We start from the raw sequence: 12,322 nt of genomic DNA, 5'->3' as shown, positions 1-12,322 counted from the left end.
AGTGTGAAGGGCCTGGATTCAGTTCTTAATACTGGGTTTCGATGGCAACATTCCCAGATGATTAATAGTGTGATAATGTTCACAGGGCAACAGGATGGTATGGGGGGGGGCTAGGAAGATGGCTCAGTAGAATAAGCACTTGCCTGGCAAGCACAAGGGCCTGAGTTCAATCCCTGGTTCCATTAAAAAAAAAAGAGGCTTCCAGGCAGCGGTCACCCCAAGCTCACTGTGAAGTGCCACACCACTTGTTATCTTCAAGGTCACTGGGCAGTGGGGGTGGCATAGGTCACTCAGCAAGCAGCACAGGGACACAAAGACCCTGTGGGGGCTCAGTCTGTCCAGAGCCTCACTTGGCTCATAAGGAGCAGGGGCCAGGCCAGCTGTGTGCCCTGAACAATCACCTCTTCTTCACAGCAAAGTATGTGAGGCTCAAAATCCTTAGTGCTGTAAGTACGCACTATTTCTCTCAGAATCAACAAGACCACAAAATTTTCCAGTAGACAATATATGTTTAAAGAGATGCAACCACACCTCTTGATGTTTTGGCCCCAAAACAAAGATCCAAAGTCAACGACTATCTTCCACAAAGATGCAAAGCAATGAGATATTCAGGAGTAGTTCATTTTACAAACCCATGGCCCACAGGAGGTGGGCCTGACAGCACAAGCTGGCAGGCAGCTCCTGCCATGCCCAAACACACCTGCCCACTCACTCCAGCCACAGGGTACAGAAACAGGGTACTAGGAACTGGGTGTTGTGAAGATGTGGTCATGCACCCTTAAATCCACAGCAGGTGTCTACATTCTGTGCTGTTTTTACCAGTTGGTTTAAAAACAAGCACCCATGAAATTTCCTGTAGAACCACAGCTTCCAGGGAACCCTTTGGGCAAAGCCTGTGGTGGCTTTCCTGGAGATACGTTCCCCAGGCCGGCAGCTCTATCTACATTCCCCTCTGCGACTGCTCCAGAGGCTGGCCCACCACAGCACCAGGAGGTCCAGGCAGCCCACAGGTCCTGCAGAGCCCACCTACCATGCTACACAGGGCTGCTGCTCGGCCCTCTGTGCAACCCTCTCTGCTGAAGGGCAAGTGAAAGTCATCCCTGGCAACTAAGGAAGCCACACAGACATGGTCCTGTGTTCTAGCTGCAGGAGCGTCCATCTGATACTGTGATTCATGGTTCCTGGGAGAATGGGCTCTGCTTTACAAAGTTTCCCTTCCCCAGATGAATCCTTTCTCCCAACCTCCTTCCTTTAAAAGGTGCTCACAAGAACATCCCCACAGAGCACAACCATATCCTACAGCTGAGCCCAGGAGTGGGGAAAGACTGAGCACTGGGGTACGCATGCACTGCTGCCACCTCCATAGACAGGAAGCTCCCTATCAGCAAAAAGGGCCTGAAACAACCTAAGGCTTGGGAAACAGGAGCATCTGGCCAACTTGTTCAGGCAGGGAGAGGGATGTGTTCATTCAGGGGTCATGGGGGGAGGGGAGGGGATCACCTTTGGTCAGTGGCCATGTGGTGAGGTAGAAGTGGGGCTGCCACCAGCACAGGCTGCAGGTGTCTGGTAGGACCTCTACTTGTTAACAAATAGTTACCTGGGGGTGCGTGCAGGGTAGTTGTCAGAACAACAGGTTTTAGGGCTGGCCACATGGCTCAGTGGACTAAAGCACTTGCTTAGGCAGAGCGCAGTGGCTGGGGTTCAATCCCCCATGTGCCATGCCAGCCCTGCCCCAAGAGTGCTCTGAGACAGTGATTGAGACTGGGCATGATGGCACATGTCTGTAATCCCAGTGCTTGGGAGACTGAAAACAGGAGGATTACTATGAGTAGACCCTGTACTCAATACATTAAAACAAAACAGGTTTCACGGATATTTACTTTTACATGGGTTGGAGAAGGAAACTGAGAAAAAGTTTTTAAAAAGCTCACATTGCTATTAATGAAGAATTTCCACTCCAGTTTGCATGTGTATATTAAACTATTAAATGAATATCCCAGAAACTCAACTCAAAGAGAAAAAATGATTTTTCCTTCTGAGAAGGTAGACTAAGTTGGGCATTGTGGTGCATGCCTGTAATGCCAGCATTTGGGAGATAGAGGTAGGAGGATCACTGTAAGATCGAGACCAGCCTGGGCTACAAAGTGAGTTCAAGGCCTGCCTGAACTGCGAGAGGAGACCATGTCTTAAACACACACACACACACACACACACACACACACACACACACACGAAGAAGGTAGACTGCAACTCCTTCCTTCTCAAGTACTCACTAAAGAAAACATCTTACTCACTGAGTAGGTAAATTCATCCATGAAGTCAAAAGCTCCCAAATCAAACTACTGAGCATAAGTTGTGTCCCAGCTTTCCAGGTAATTCCACTTCCAGAAGTCCACTCTAGACACTCCCATGTGTGCCTTGTGTTGGGACACAGAAGGGGACACCCTCAGGCACCTGGGCAAGGCACCCTTCAGACAGAGGAGTGGAAGTGCCAGGTGTTTGTGCAGCGGGACAGCTGGGACCTCAGTCCTAACTCAAGTCTGAAATGAAGAGACCCTGTCCCACCCACCTGGAGCTGCATATAGAACCCCTCACTCTGCCATCCTAAGCAGGAATAGCAAGGGGTGCAAGATGTCTGAAGCACCAAAACAGGCCCTGCTGTAAGACCTGCACCAGGAGGGAGAGGCATCCCAGCCCTAGCTTGCCCAAGCTGGCTCAACTTTTTCAAGGCTGAGCCCCCAAGAGCTCCCAGGAGTCCTCCATTCCCAGCTCCACTGCACCTGCTGTTGCTTCAGCTCTAATTTCTTTTCTTTTCTTTTTTGTATTTTAGGGAAGGGAGTACATGGTGTTCAGGGTCTCACTAATAGATCGGACTTAGACTCGTAGTGATCCTCCTGTTTACAGCCTCCCAAGAGCTGGGATTACAGGTGCATGACACCACAACCAGTCTCAATTGCTACCTCAGCATGCCCCGGGGGCAGAGTCGGCAAGGCAGGCCCAGGGATTGAACCCCCAGCCTCTGTGCCTGCTTACAGGCAATTTAATCTGCTGAGCTATTTGGCTGGCCCTCTTCAGCTCTAATTTCTGGTATCACCAAAACAGCAAGTCCCATTCCTGGCTTCCCCTTGGTGCATGCATCTTGGGGACATTCAGGGGCAAACAGCCACGTATCACCAGGCTGGCTCCCTGGTGTGCCTCTGGGTGCAACCAGAGTGGCTGCAAATGGTGAACATGTGAAACAGGGTTGTTCAGAAAGACCATGTCAACACACTGAAAGACTCAGACAAAAATGGGCAGATTCTTAGAAAAAGGTATAATTTAAAATAAAACAACAAAAACCCTTTTAAGCCCTTGTAGTTTTTCTGGGCAATTTCTGTAAGCACTCCAGAAACAACAATTACAACTTTACCATAAACTGCTACGGAGAGTGGAAAAGGAATTAACCACTGCCCAACTCATTTTATGAGGCCAGTAAGCCTCGGTATCAGGGCGTACTCAGAAAAGTTTCCCCCGCTGTATCCCGAGGCCACACAACCCAGAGATGAGCTGGCCACCTCCTTCTCTGGGAAGACTGGCTTCCCTACTTCTCTGTGCCCCAGCAGTATTTCATGTGATCCTCTCACACCATGCCACCTCTTCCAGCCTTGAGCTTTACCAACTGTGAAAGGTCCTAGGGCCAAGATAGTGTAGACTATCTGCATGGCACACCCTGGGCTGAGGGTCCCATACCTGGTACACACACACACACACACACACACACACACACACACACACAGCCACTCCATACTCCAGATAAAACCCCAGTGGACAATTTTCTGAATACAGCGCCCAGCAGTGTCTGCTGATGTAAGGATCTGTTGTTCTCTCTGTGTGATGTTGTACCTGGGGAGAAATGGTGGCAGAAATGAGGAAAAGATAGACAAAAAGACAGAGTTGGGTCAAGTGGTGGCCTGTCTGCCTGGTTGGTGAAACAACCCCCAGCACAACAGTAGGGGCATTTATTTATACCTTCGCAAAATTAGTATCACGTGACACAAGGTTGCCTGGTGACTAACAGCTGACATTAACCAGTAAGGATGCTTTTCTCAGAACTGAGGTAGCTTGACTGCTTTAGGCTCTAAGGCCTAGTCCTGCTCTCACACATCTGACCAATTTCCAGTTTATGTGGCTCCCAACATACTGACAGCAGGGTTTTGTGGTTATCATTTCAACTCCCATTGTGTGTTCTGCTGAACTAAAGCGATTTCTGTAGTGTGAACTTTTTTCTACAAAATTTAAACAGAAAAGTGCTGTCCAAACATCAGTGTAATAATTCTGATTCATGGGCACCTGCTCCCAGCTGCTTGTTGCTTTGCAGCATCAGGGTGCAAGTGGAGCGCAAGGTACGAGGCTCAGTGTGGTAGCACCGAGGAGGATGCGGCACAGATGAGGAATGTGACACCTTCCTGGGACTCACCTACCGCAGGTACTCAGAAATGCTGGCAGGCTGTAGCGTTCTATGTGCGCATTTTACAAATCTTTACATTTTTACCCTGTAACTTAGCACCCAGAGCCCTTCCTGTATGCACTTCCATAAATGTGTCTTTTCACATCCTTCACAGCTGACTGACTGCTGGTGCTGGGGATGGAACCCAGCGCCAGGCACAGAAGGCTGCGCCCACCTTGAGCTACACTCCAGCCTTCTCACCTTGTTTTTCCAATAAACCCATATTCAGTGCTTAATTGTTCAATTAGTCCATGGGTGCAGTGCGTGACTGCATTCCTCATGGAAAGCTGGTCTGATTTCTTTCTATTCTTCCCTGTGCCCTCTTTCCTTTTGCAAAAGATGTATCTCCCCACTTGCTATTATCTTTTATTTTGCTCTTTATTTATACTTTGGGTTTCTCATAAGAGAAACCATGCAGTATATAAGCAGGTGTGTCTGAATTATTTCACTAGACATTATGGCCTCAAGTTGCATCCATCTTCCTACAATTACTTGTCTACCCTTCTACAATTTTTGCTATCCCTGCTTCCTAGAATGCTTACATTCATCACAGGAAATTTGCACCTCTACATGTCTTAATTCTTCTTGCTTCCCATTTCCCTTCCCTTCCTTCAACCCTTCTTCTCCTACCCAGTTACAGAAGTTGTGTTTCCAATTCTCCTTTTATTCTTTTTTAATCCTTTTTCCCTTCCTTTTCTTCTCCTCCTTTGTACCCCTTCCCATGTGAACATGTTCTTCCTATTTTCCAATACCTGCCCTCCATTTTGCTTATTTACAGTTAGGGTTTATCATAAAAGAGATACACTGTGATATTTAAACTTGTGTGTCTTAATTATTTCACTTAAACTTATGGTCATGGGGTGCATCCATTTACCTATGAACGATTAAGTGTATCCTTCTTTGTGGCAGAGCAGTACTCCACTATATATAAAATCACATTTTCCTTATGCATTCATCTGTTGATGGGCATATGGGCTATAAATTATAGACTTAGCTATAATAAATTGTGCTGCTATTAACATGGGTGTGCACACATCACTGTGGTGTGCTTTTAATTCTTTCAGGACAATGATTAGAAGAGGAATAGGTGGGTCCAAAAGGAACCTGTAGGTTTTGCTTTTGGAGGAATGTCTATGCTAATTTCCATAATGGTTGTACATTTACACTCCCACCAACAGGGTAGAAGGGTTTTTTTCTCACAGTCCTGCCAGCATTTGTTATTGGTTGATGACAGCCATTCTTTCTGGAGAGGGAATCTTGGTGTTTTTGTTTTGTTTTGTTTTCTGGAACCAGGGATTAAACTCAGGCCCTTGTGCTTGCCAGGGAAGCGCTTATTCTAGTGAGCCATCTCCCTGGCCCTTTGGTGTTGTTTTAATTTGCATTTCTCAGTGACTAATGATGTTGAACATCTTTTCATGTATTTATTTGCTATTTATACTTCATCTGAGCAGTGTGATTTCAGATAACCATTTTTGGACTGGGTATTTAATTTTTGGGGGTGTCTGATGTTTTTGATTTATTCATATAGTCTCAATGTTTGTCCTCTGTCTGAAGAGTAGCTGGTAAAGACTTTTTCCCATTCTGTGGCTTGTCTCTTCACTGCTGATAGTTCCCCCTGCTGTGTAAAACTTTTAATTTTATGTGATCCCCAGTTCTTTATTTCCTGTGCAATAGTTTTGTTCATAAAATCTTTGTCTACACCTATATCTTTAAGAGTTTGACCTTCCAACACAGTGTTTCTGTTTTTATATTTAATCTTTAATCCATTGTGATTTTAGTTTAGTTCATGGTGGGATATGCATCTAGGTTCAACCTTTGGTGTATAGAAAGCCAGTTTTCCCAATATTGTTATCTTTGTTCCAGTGATGGTGCTTGGCTTTTTATTCAAGATAAGTGGCCAAATATGCATGGTATTGTTTCTGTATCTTTTATTCTGTTCCATTCATCCTCATGTTTTTTTTTTGCCAGCACCATGCTGTTTTCATCACAGTAGCTTTGTAGTATAATTTCAAATCAGACATTGTGATGTCCCCTGCTTCACCCTTGTTGCCCTAAATTGCGTTATTATTCTAGGTTTATTCTCGTTCCAAATGAATTTTAGGATTGTTTTCCCTAGTTCTTGAGGTATGATATTGATATTTTGATTGACACTATATTAAATCTGTACAACAGTTTTGGAAGTATGGTCATTTTCACTGTATTTTGTGTATTCAAGAACAGGGGACATCTTTCCATTTTCTGATCTCTTTGATTTCCTTTTTCAGAGTACTGTAGTTTTCTATTATGGGGGGGCGACTGAGATAGGGTCTTGACACGTAGTGCTGGTTGGCCTCAAACTTGCAGTGATCCTCCTACCTCAGCCTCCAGAGTGCTGAGATTTTTTTTTTTTAAGATATATTTTTTTTAAAAAAATATTTATTTTGTGTGTGCGTGGCCAGCTCAGCCCACCAGGGGGCGGGGCTGGCTGGCATGTGGTGCTGGGGATTGAACCATGGTCCCTGTGCTTTTGCTTAGCTTGTTCTAAGTAGGTGCTTTAGACCACTGAGCCATCTCACCAGCCCTTTTAGTGGAGTTTTTGGGGTCTTCTATGTAGAGTATCATGCCATCCACAAATAATGTATTAAACTTCCTCTTTTCTTGTCCTTATTCCTTTTCTTCTTGTCCAATTGCTCTCGCTATACTTAACAAGAGTGCTGTTAGTAGACATCCCTGTCTTCTTCCTGATTTTATTTATTTACTTGTTTATTTACAGTACTAGGAATTGAACTCAGGAACTTGCACTTGCCAGGCAAGTGCTTATTCTACTGAGCTATCTCCCTGGCCCTTATTCCTGATTTTAGAGTGAAAGCTTTGGGTTTTGACCATTTAGTATAATGCTGTTAGTTTATCATAGATGGACTTTTATTAAATTGAGATAAAGACCATGTATTCCAATTTTCTGTAAGGCTCTGGGTATTGGGTTTTGTCAACTGCTTTTTCTGCATCTATTAAGATGATCATGTAGTCCATAGGTTGAACTTACCCAGCATTCCTGGGATGAACCCTACTTGGCCATAGTATATAAGCTTCTTGATGATCTGCTATATTGTATTTGGCAGTATCTTACTGACTATTTTTTCATCTATGTTCATCAGGAAGACTGGCTTATAGTTCTTGGGTTTTTTTTGGCTGGATTGTTCTCTGATTTTGTTATCAGGATAATACTTGCTTCCAGGAATGACTCTGAGAGTACTACTTCCCTTTCAATTTCTTTTCTTAATTTTCAAAAAACCATTTATGAGGGGCCAGGGAGATGGTTCAGTAGAATAAGCACTTCCCTGGCAAGCGCAAGGGTCTGAGTTCAATCCCCTGTTCCGCAAAAAAAAAAAAAAAAAAAAAAGTATGTATGTAGTTTTTTATTTGGTACAGGGTCTCACTACGCAGCTTGGGCTTGCAGTGATCCTCCTGTCTGTCTCAGCTTCCCCAGTGCTGGGATTTTAAGTGTGCACCACCATGCCTGGTTTTGGTGGCCAGCTTGGCGCCCAGGGCCAGCAGTGTTTGTTGCTGGGGATTGAACCTGGGTCGTTGCACTTGCCAGGCAGGCACTTAGACTGCTGAGGTGAGCTATCTCCCCAGCCCCAGCTTTCCTTTTAGTCTCATTAGTTTGAGAAGTGAATTAGATCTTCTTTAAAATTCTTGTAGAATTCAGCAGTGAATCCATCAGGGCCTGGGCTCTTCTTTGTTGGTATTTTTTCTTCAAATTACTTTTCCAATTTCATTAAATGATAATGGGTTATTTAGAATTTTATATCTTTTTCATTCAGCTTTGGTAATTTATATGTATCTAGGAACCTGTATATTTCTTATAAATTTTTGATCTTATTAGAGTACAGGCACTAAAATAGGTACTAATGATCTTCTGGACTTCTGCAGGATCTGTTGTGATTTTATCCTTTTCATTCCCAATTGCATGGATTTTGGGTCTTTTCTTTCCTTCTTTTGATAAGATTGGCTATGGGTTTGTCCATTTAATCTTTCAAAGAACTAATTCTCCAATTCATGCTTTTTTAAAAAAAAATTTTAATTGCATTATAATTTCTGTTCACATCTTTATAATTTCTTTCCTCATATGAGCTTGTGGTTTAATTACTCTTTCTTTTCTAAAACCCTGAGCTTCAACATTAGGTTATTTTAGTTCACTGTTTTTCTAATGTGAGAATTTAGCACTACAAATTTCCCTTGGAGGACTACTTTCATTGCCACTGAGCTATAACCCTAGCCGCTAGGTGTTCTGTATCAAGGAAATATCTTATTTCTCCACCAATTCTGAAAGATTATTTTGTGGGATACATCAAGCTGGGCTGGAGGTTGTTTTAGGTTTGGTTCAAACACTTCACTGCAAGCTTTCCTTGACTTAAGAAGGATTTGTATTGAGAGAAGTCTGCTGTGACTCTGAGGGCTTTTCTTTTACTGGTAATTTAACAGGTTTTAAAATTTTGTTTTTCATTGAACTTCTAGAATCTTGACTAGTATATGTCTTGGTGTAGTTTTTTTCTTTTCTTTTCTTTTTCTTATGAAGAGAGTTTTTGTTTTGTTTTTTTCCTAGTACCGAGGGTTGAACTCAGGACCTTGTGCTTTCCAGACAGGTGCTTATGCCACTGAACTATATCCCTGGTATATAGTTTTTTTCTGATCATGGCCAAGTGGACTTCTATATGCCTCACTTATTTATATGTAATTCTTTTGCACATGTGGGAAATTTTCTGCTATTACTTCTGTGTATAGGTTTTTTTGTACTGTCTTCTGACTTTTCATTAATTACAATTAATTTTACGTTATTCTTCTTTGCACTGTCTAGCAGCTGTTGATTTTTTGTGGACCCTTGGTTTTTTGTTTTTTTTTTAAACTCCCAAGCACTGGGATTACAGGCGCATGCCATCATGCCAAGTCTCAATCGCCTTCTCAGCGCACCCTGGGGCGGACCACTGTGCTCTGCCGAAGCAAGCACTTTAGTCCGCTGAGCTATCTGGCTGGGCCTCCCTTGCTATTTTTAAGAAGGCTTTCATTTGACAGCCACTACCTGCGACCTTGTCTTCTAGAGCTGATATTCTATCTTCACCTTGGTTGATTCTGCTATATATTTTTTCAATACAATTTTTAATCTCCTGGATATTTGTTTGAATGTGTTTTATGGAATTCAGTTCTTTCCTATGTTGGGCAGTCATGGTTTCCATTACTTTCCTAAACTCCTCTATTTTTTAATCATGGTTAGATTCACTAACCATGTCCTTCCTTATGGTCATCATTTCTTTAATTATCTATGCAATTATTTGTTTTGCTTTCTTCTTAAGACTCACTCTTCATACTTGGGAGGCTGAGGGAAGTTTGAGACCAGTCTGGGCTACAAAGTGAGCTCAAGACCAGCCTGAACTGTATAGCGAGACCCTGTCTCAAAAGACAGAAAGAAAAAGACTCACTCATCTGCTTTGTTACTTTCACTGCTACCTTTTTAAGAAAGTTAAGCTGGGTGGCTTTTGATTTCTTCACCCTCAATATGTTTTTCTCCTGTATTTTCCTTGCTTGAGCTGGAGGTCTTGCTTCTGTGTTTTTTCCTTTTCTATTTTTTAAAATTTGTTTTCTGCATTGATGCTTGCAAATTATTTATAGTGGGTGCCTTTATTACTAGTATGGGGGCCTGTTTAGGAAATGACTATTTTTCAGAGATGTCTTCTAGCCACTGGCTCTTGGCCATGGAGTCTGTCCCAGGAGCCTGCTCTTCTATTTATTAGTGATGAGAAATTACATCCTGTTCAGCCTAGCAGCCAGTTCTTTGGTACTGGGCATAATACTGTTTATGTCCCTCAGATAATCTAGGTATTGGCACAAAAGGAAGGTCAATTGATCACATCAACTACGTCACCTTGGCTAAAGTAGTTGCAACTACTTTAGCAACAACATCGACAAACAAAAATGAAAAGCTATGATAACAATTTGTCACTTTTAACTATAGGCACAAGATTTATAGTTACACAACAAAATCTAAGACAAATTAGAAAATTATATACAGTAAATATCCATTCAATAGTGCAGTTTTACCATAAGGGGAGAAAATTTAAAGGGAGAAGAGGAAAAAAGAGAAATAGAAGAAAAAGATTAGAGCCAGGTGTGATGGTGTACACCTATAATCCCAGAACTTGGGAAGCTGAAGAGGGAGGACTACTCCAAGTGTGAAGCCAACATGGGCTACACAGTGAGTTTAGGACAAGTCTGAACTACACAGTGTAGTTGTTTTTTTCTCAAAAAAACAAACATAAAAGCAAACAAAGAGGCCAGAAACAAGGCTGAAGGACAGGGAAGATTACCCAAGATTCAGGAAACTGATCAAGAAGACAAGAGAGGGCCGGGGAGATAGCTCAGTAGAATAAGCACATGCCTGGCAAGCACAAGGTCCTGAGTTCAATCCCCTGTACCACACACACAAACACACCCCCAAAAAAAAGACAGAAAAAGAAAAGAAAAAAAAACAGAAATGGGGGTAGGGGGTAGGGTGGGAGAAATAAGAAAGGAAAAATCTAAAAACCTCTACAAACAGTGCTTACACTCACAAAGAAATAAAAATGGGGTGGGGGATGACGCCAGCCAGGCATGGTAGTATATGCCTGTAGTCCCAGCACTTGGGAGGCTGAGACTGGAGGATCCTTATGAGTTGGAGACCAGCCTGGGCTACAAAGTGAGCTCAAGGCCAGCCTGAACTGCATAGTAAGACTATCTCAAAAAGACAAAAAAACCCCAAAAAAAACCTAATGAGCAAAACCCCAAAACCAAAGAGGGTGGTGGAAGAAGTTTCTGTGATCTCAAGCCTGTGGTTATCTTCTGGCTGAGGTCAACATTATTGTAGCAGTGTACAATTCAAGGTGTATCACTATACGCATAGAAGTGGCTGGACATTCCCAGCAAGCTGGGAGGATTAAGGCTGTTAACTGGGACTTTCCAGTCCATAGAGGGTTAGGCTGCAGCTGATGCCTGGTCCTGGGGCAGGAGCCTGAGTTGTTTGGCTTGTAGCACTCTGGGTGTCTCTTGCAGGGCCTGCCCATGGCTCCCAGACCATGGATGTCTCCTGTGGGTTTCCCTCACCAGTCACTGTGGTGGTTTAACACTGGGAGCCCAGAGATGAAGCTGACCAATGGCTGCTCTGACTCCCCAGCTCAGCTGCCCACCCCTTCCCCCGGCATCTGACCAACCATTGTCCCAGGGGACCTGCCAGTCATTTGGTCTGGAGCCGCACAGCAGCTGTTGTAGTACACAGCACCCACTGCTCCATTCCACTGGTGCGGTTTCTCCCCCCAAGGATTCTGGAATCACCCATTTTCACTGTGTCTCTGTAGATTTGATTTTCCTTTCTCATACTGTGAGCTAGCACCCAGGCAGAAAGTACAGGTTGTCCCTTCCTTTTGCTGTGCTGAGGTCTCGTCCATGTCCCTGCGGCTCCAATTTTCCCTTTAAGTCCTTTCTGGGTCCCAGTGATCTACCACTTTCCTTTCCCAAATCGTTATTTTTCAGGGTCTGTATTTTGAATTTTGGAAAGGCTGACCTGTTGCTGTTTCCCTGCTCTGCCACCGTCCTTTTCTTTGTTTTGTTTTCGATACAGGTAGTACAATTAGAAACAAAGGAGATAAGTGAGTCACTCCCTTCCCTTTGTTCAGCTGTAAACACCTCACCACCCTAATGATTATCCATGCCTCCATAAACCTAAAACAGGAAAACTGTGAGCCACCTGAATTCTCTCCATTCAACCATAAATGCAACACCACTCTTAACAATTACAAGAGGTTATGATGCCAGAGGCAGCAATGGGTG

At 43.5% G+C, this 12,322-nt stretch overlaps 1 protein-coding gene across 2 annotated transcripts in view; it reads right to left on the bottom strand.

Annotated features, from left to right (window-relative positions):
* Positions 1-12,322, bottom strand: part of Nr2c2 (nuclear receptor subfamily 2 group C member 2) — a 36,983-nt gene that overhangs the window by 22,972 nt on the left and 1,689 nt on the right. The window lies entirely within an intron of this gene.

This window comes from Octodon degus, unplaced genomic scaffold, assembly GCF_000260255.1.
Source record: "Octodon degus isolate 3935 unplaced genomic scaffold, OctDeg1.0 scaffold00233, whole genome shotgun sequence".
NCBI classification, from domain to species: Eukaryota; Metazoa; Chordata; class Mammalia; order Rodentia; family Octodontidae; genus Octodon; species Octodon degus.
Note: the sequence above shows the minus strand (reverse complement) of the source record. Positions and strands in the feature narration are given on the sequence as shown.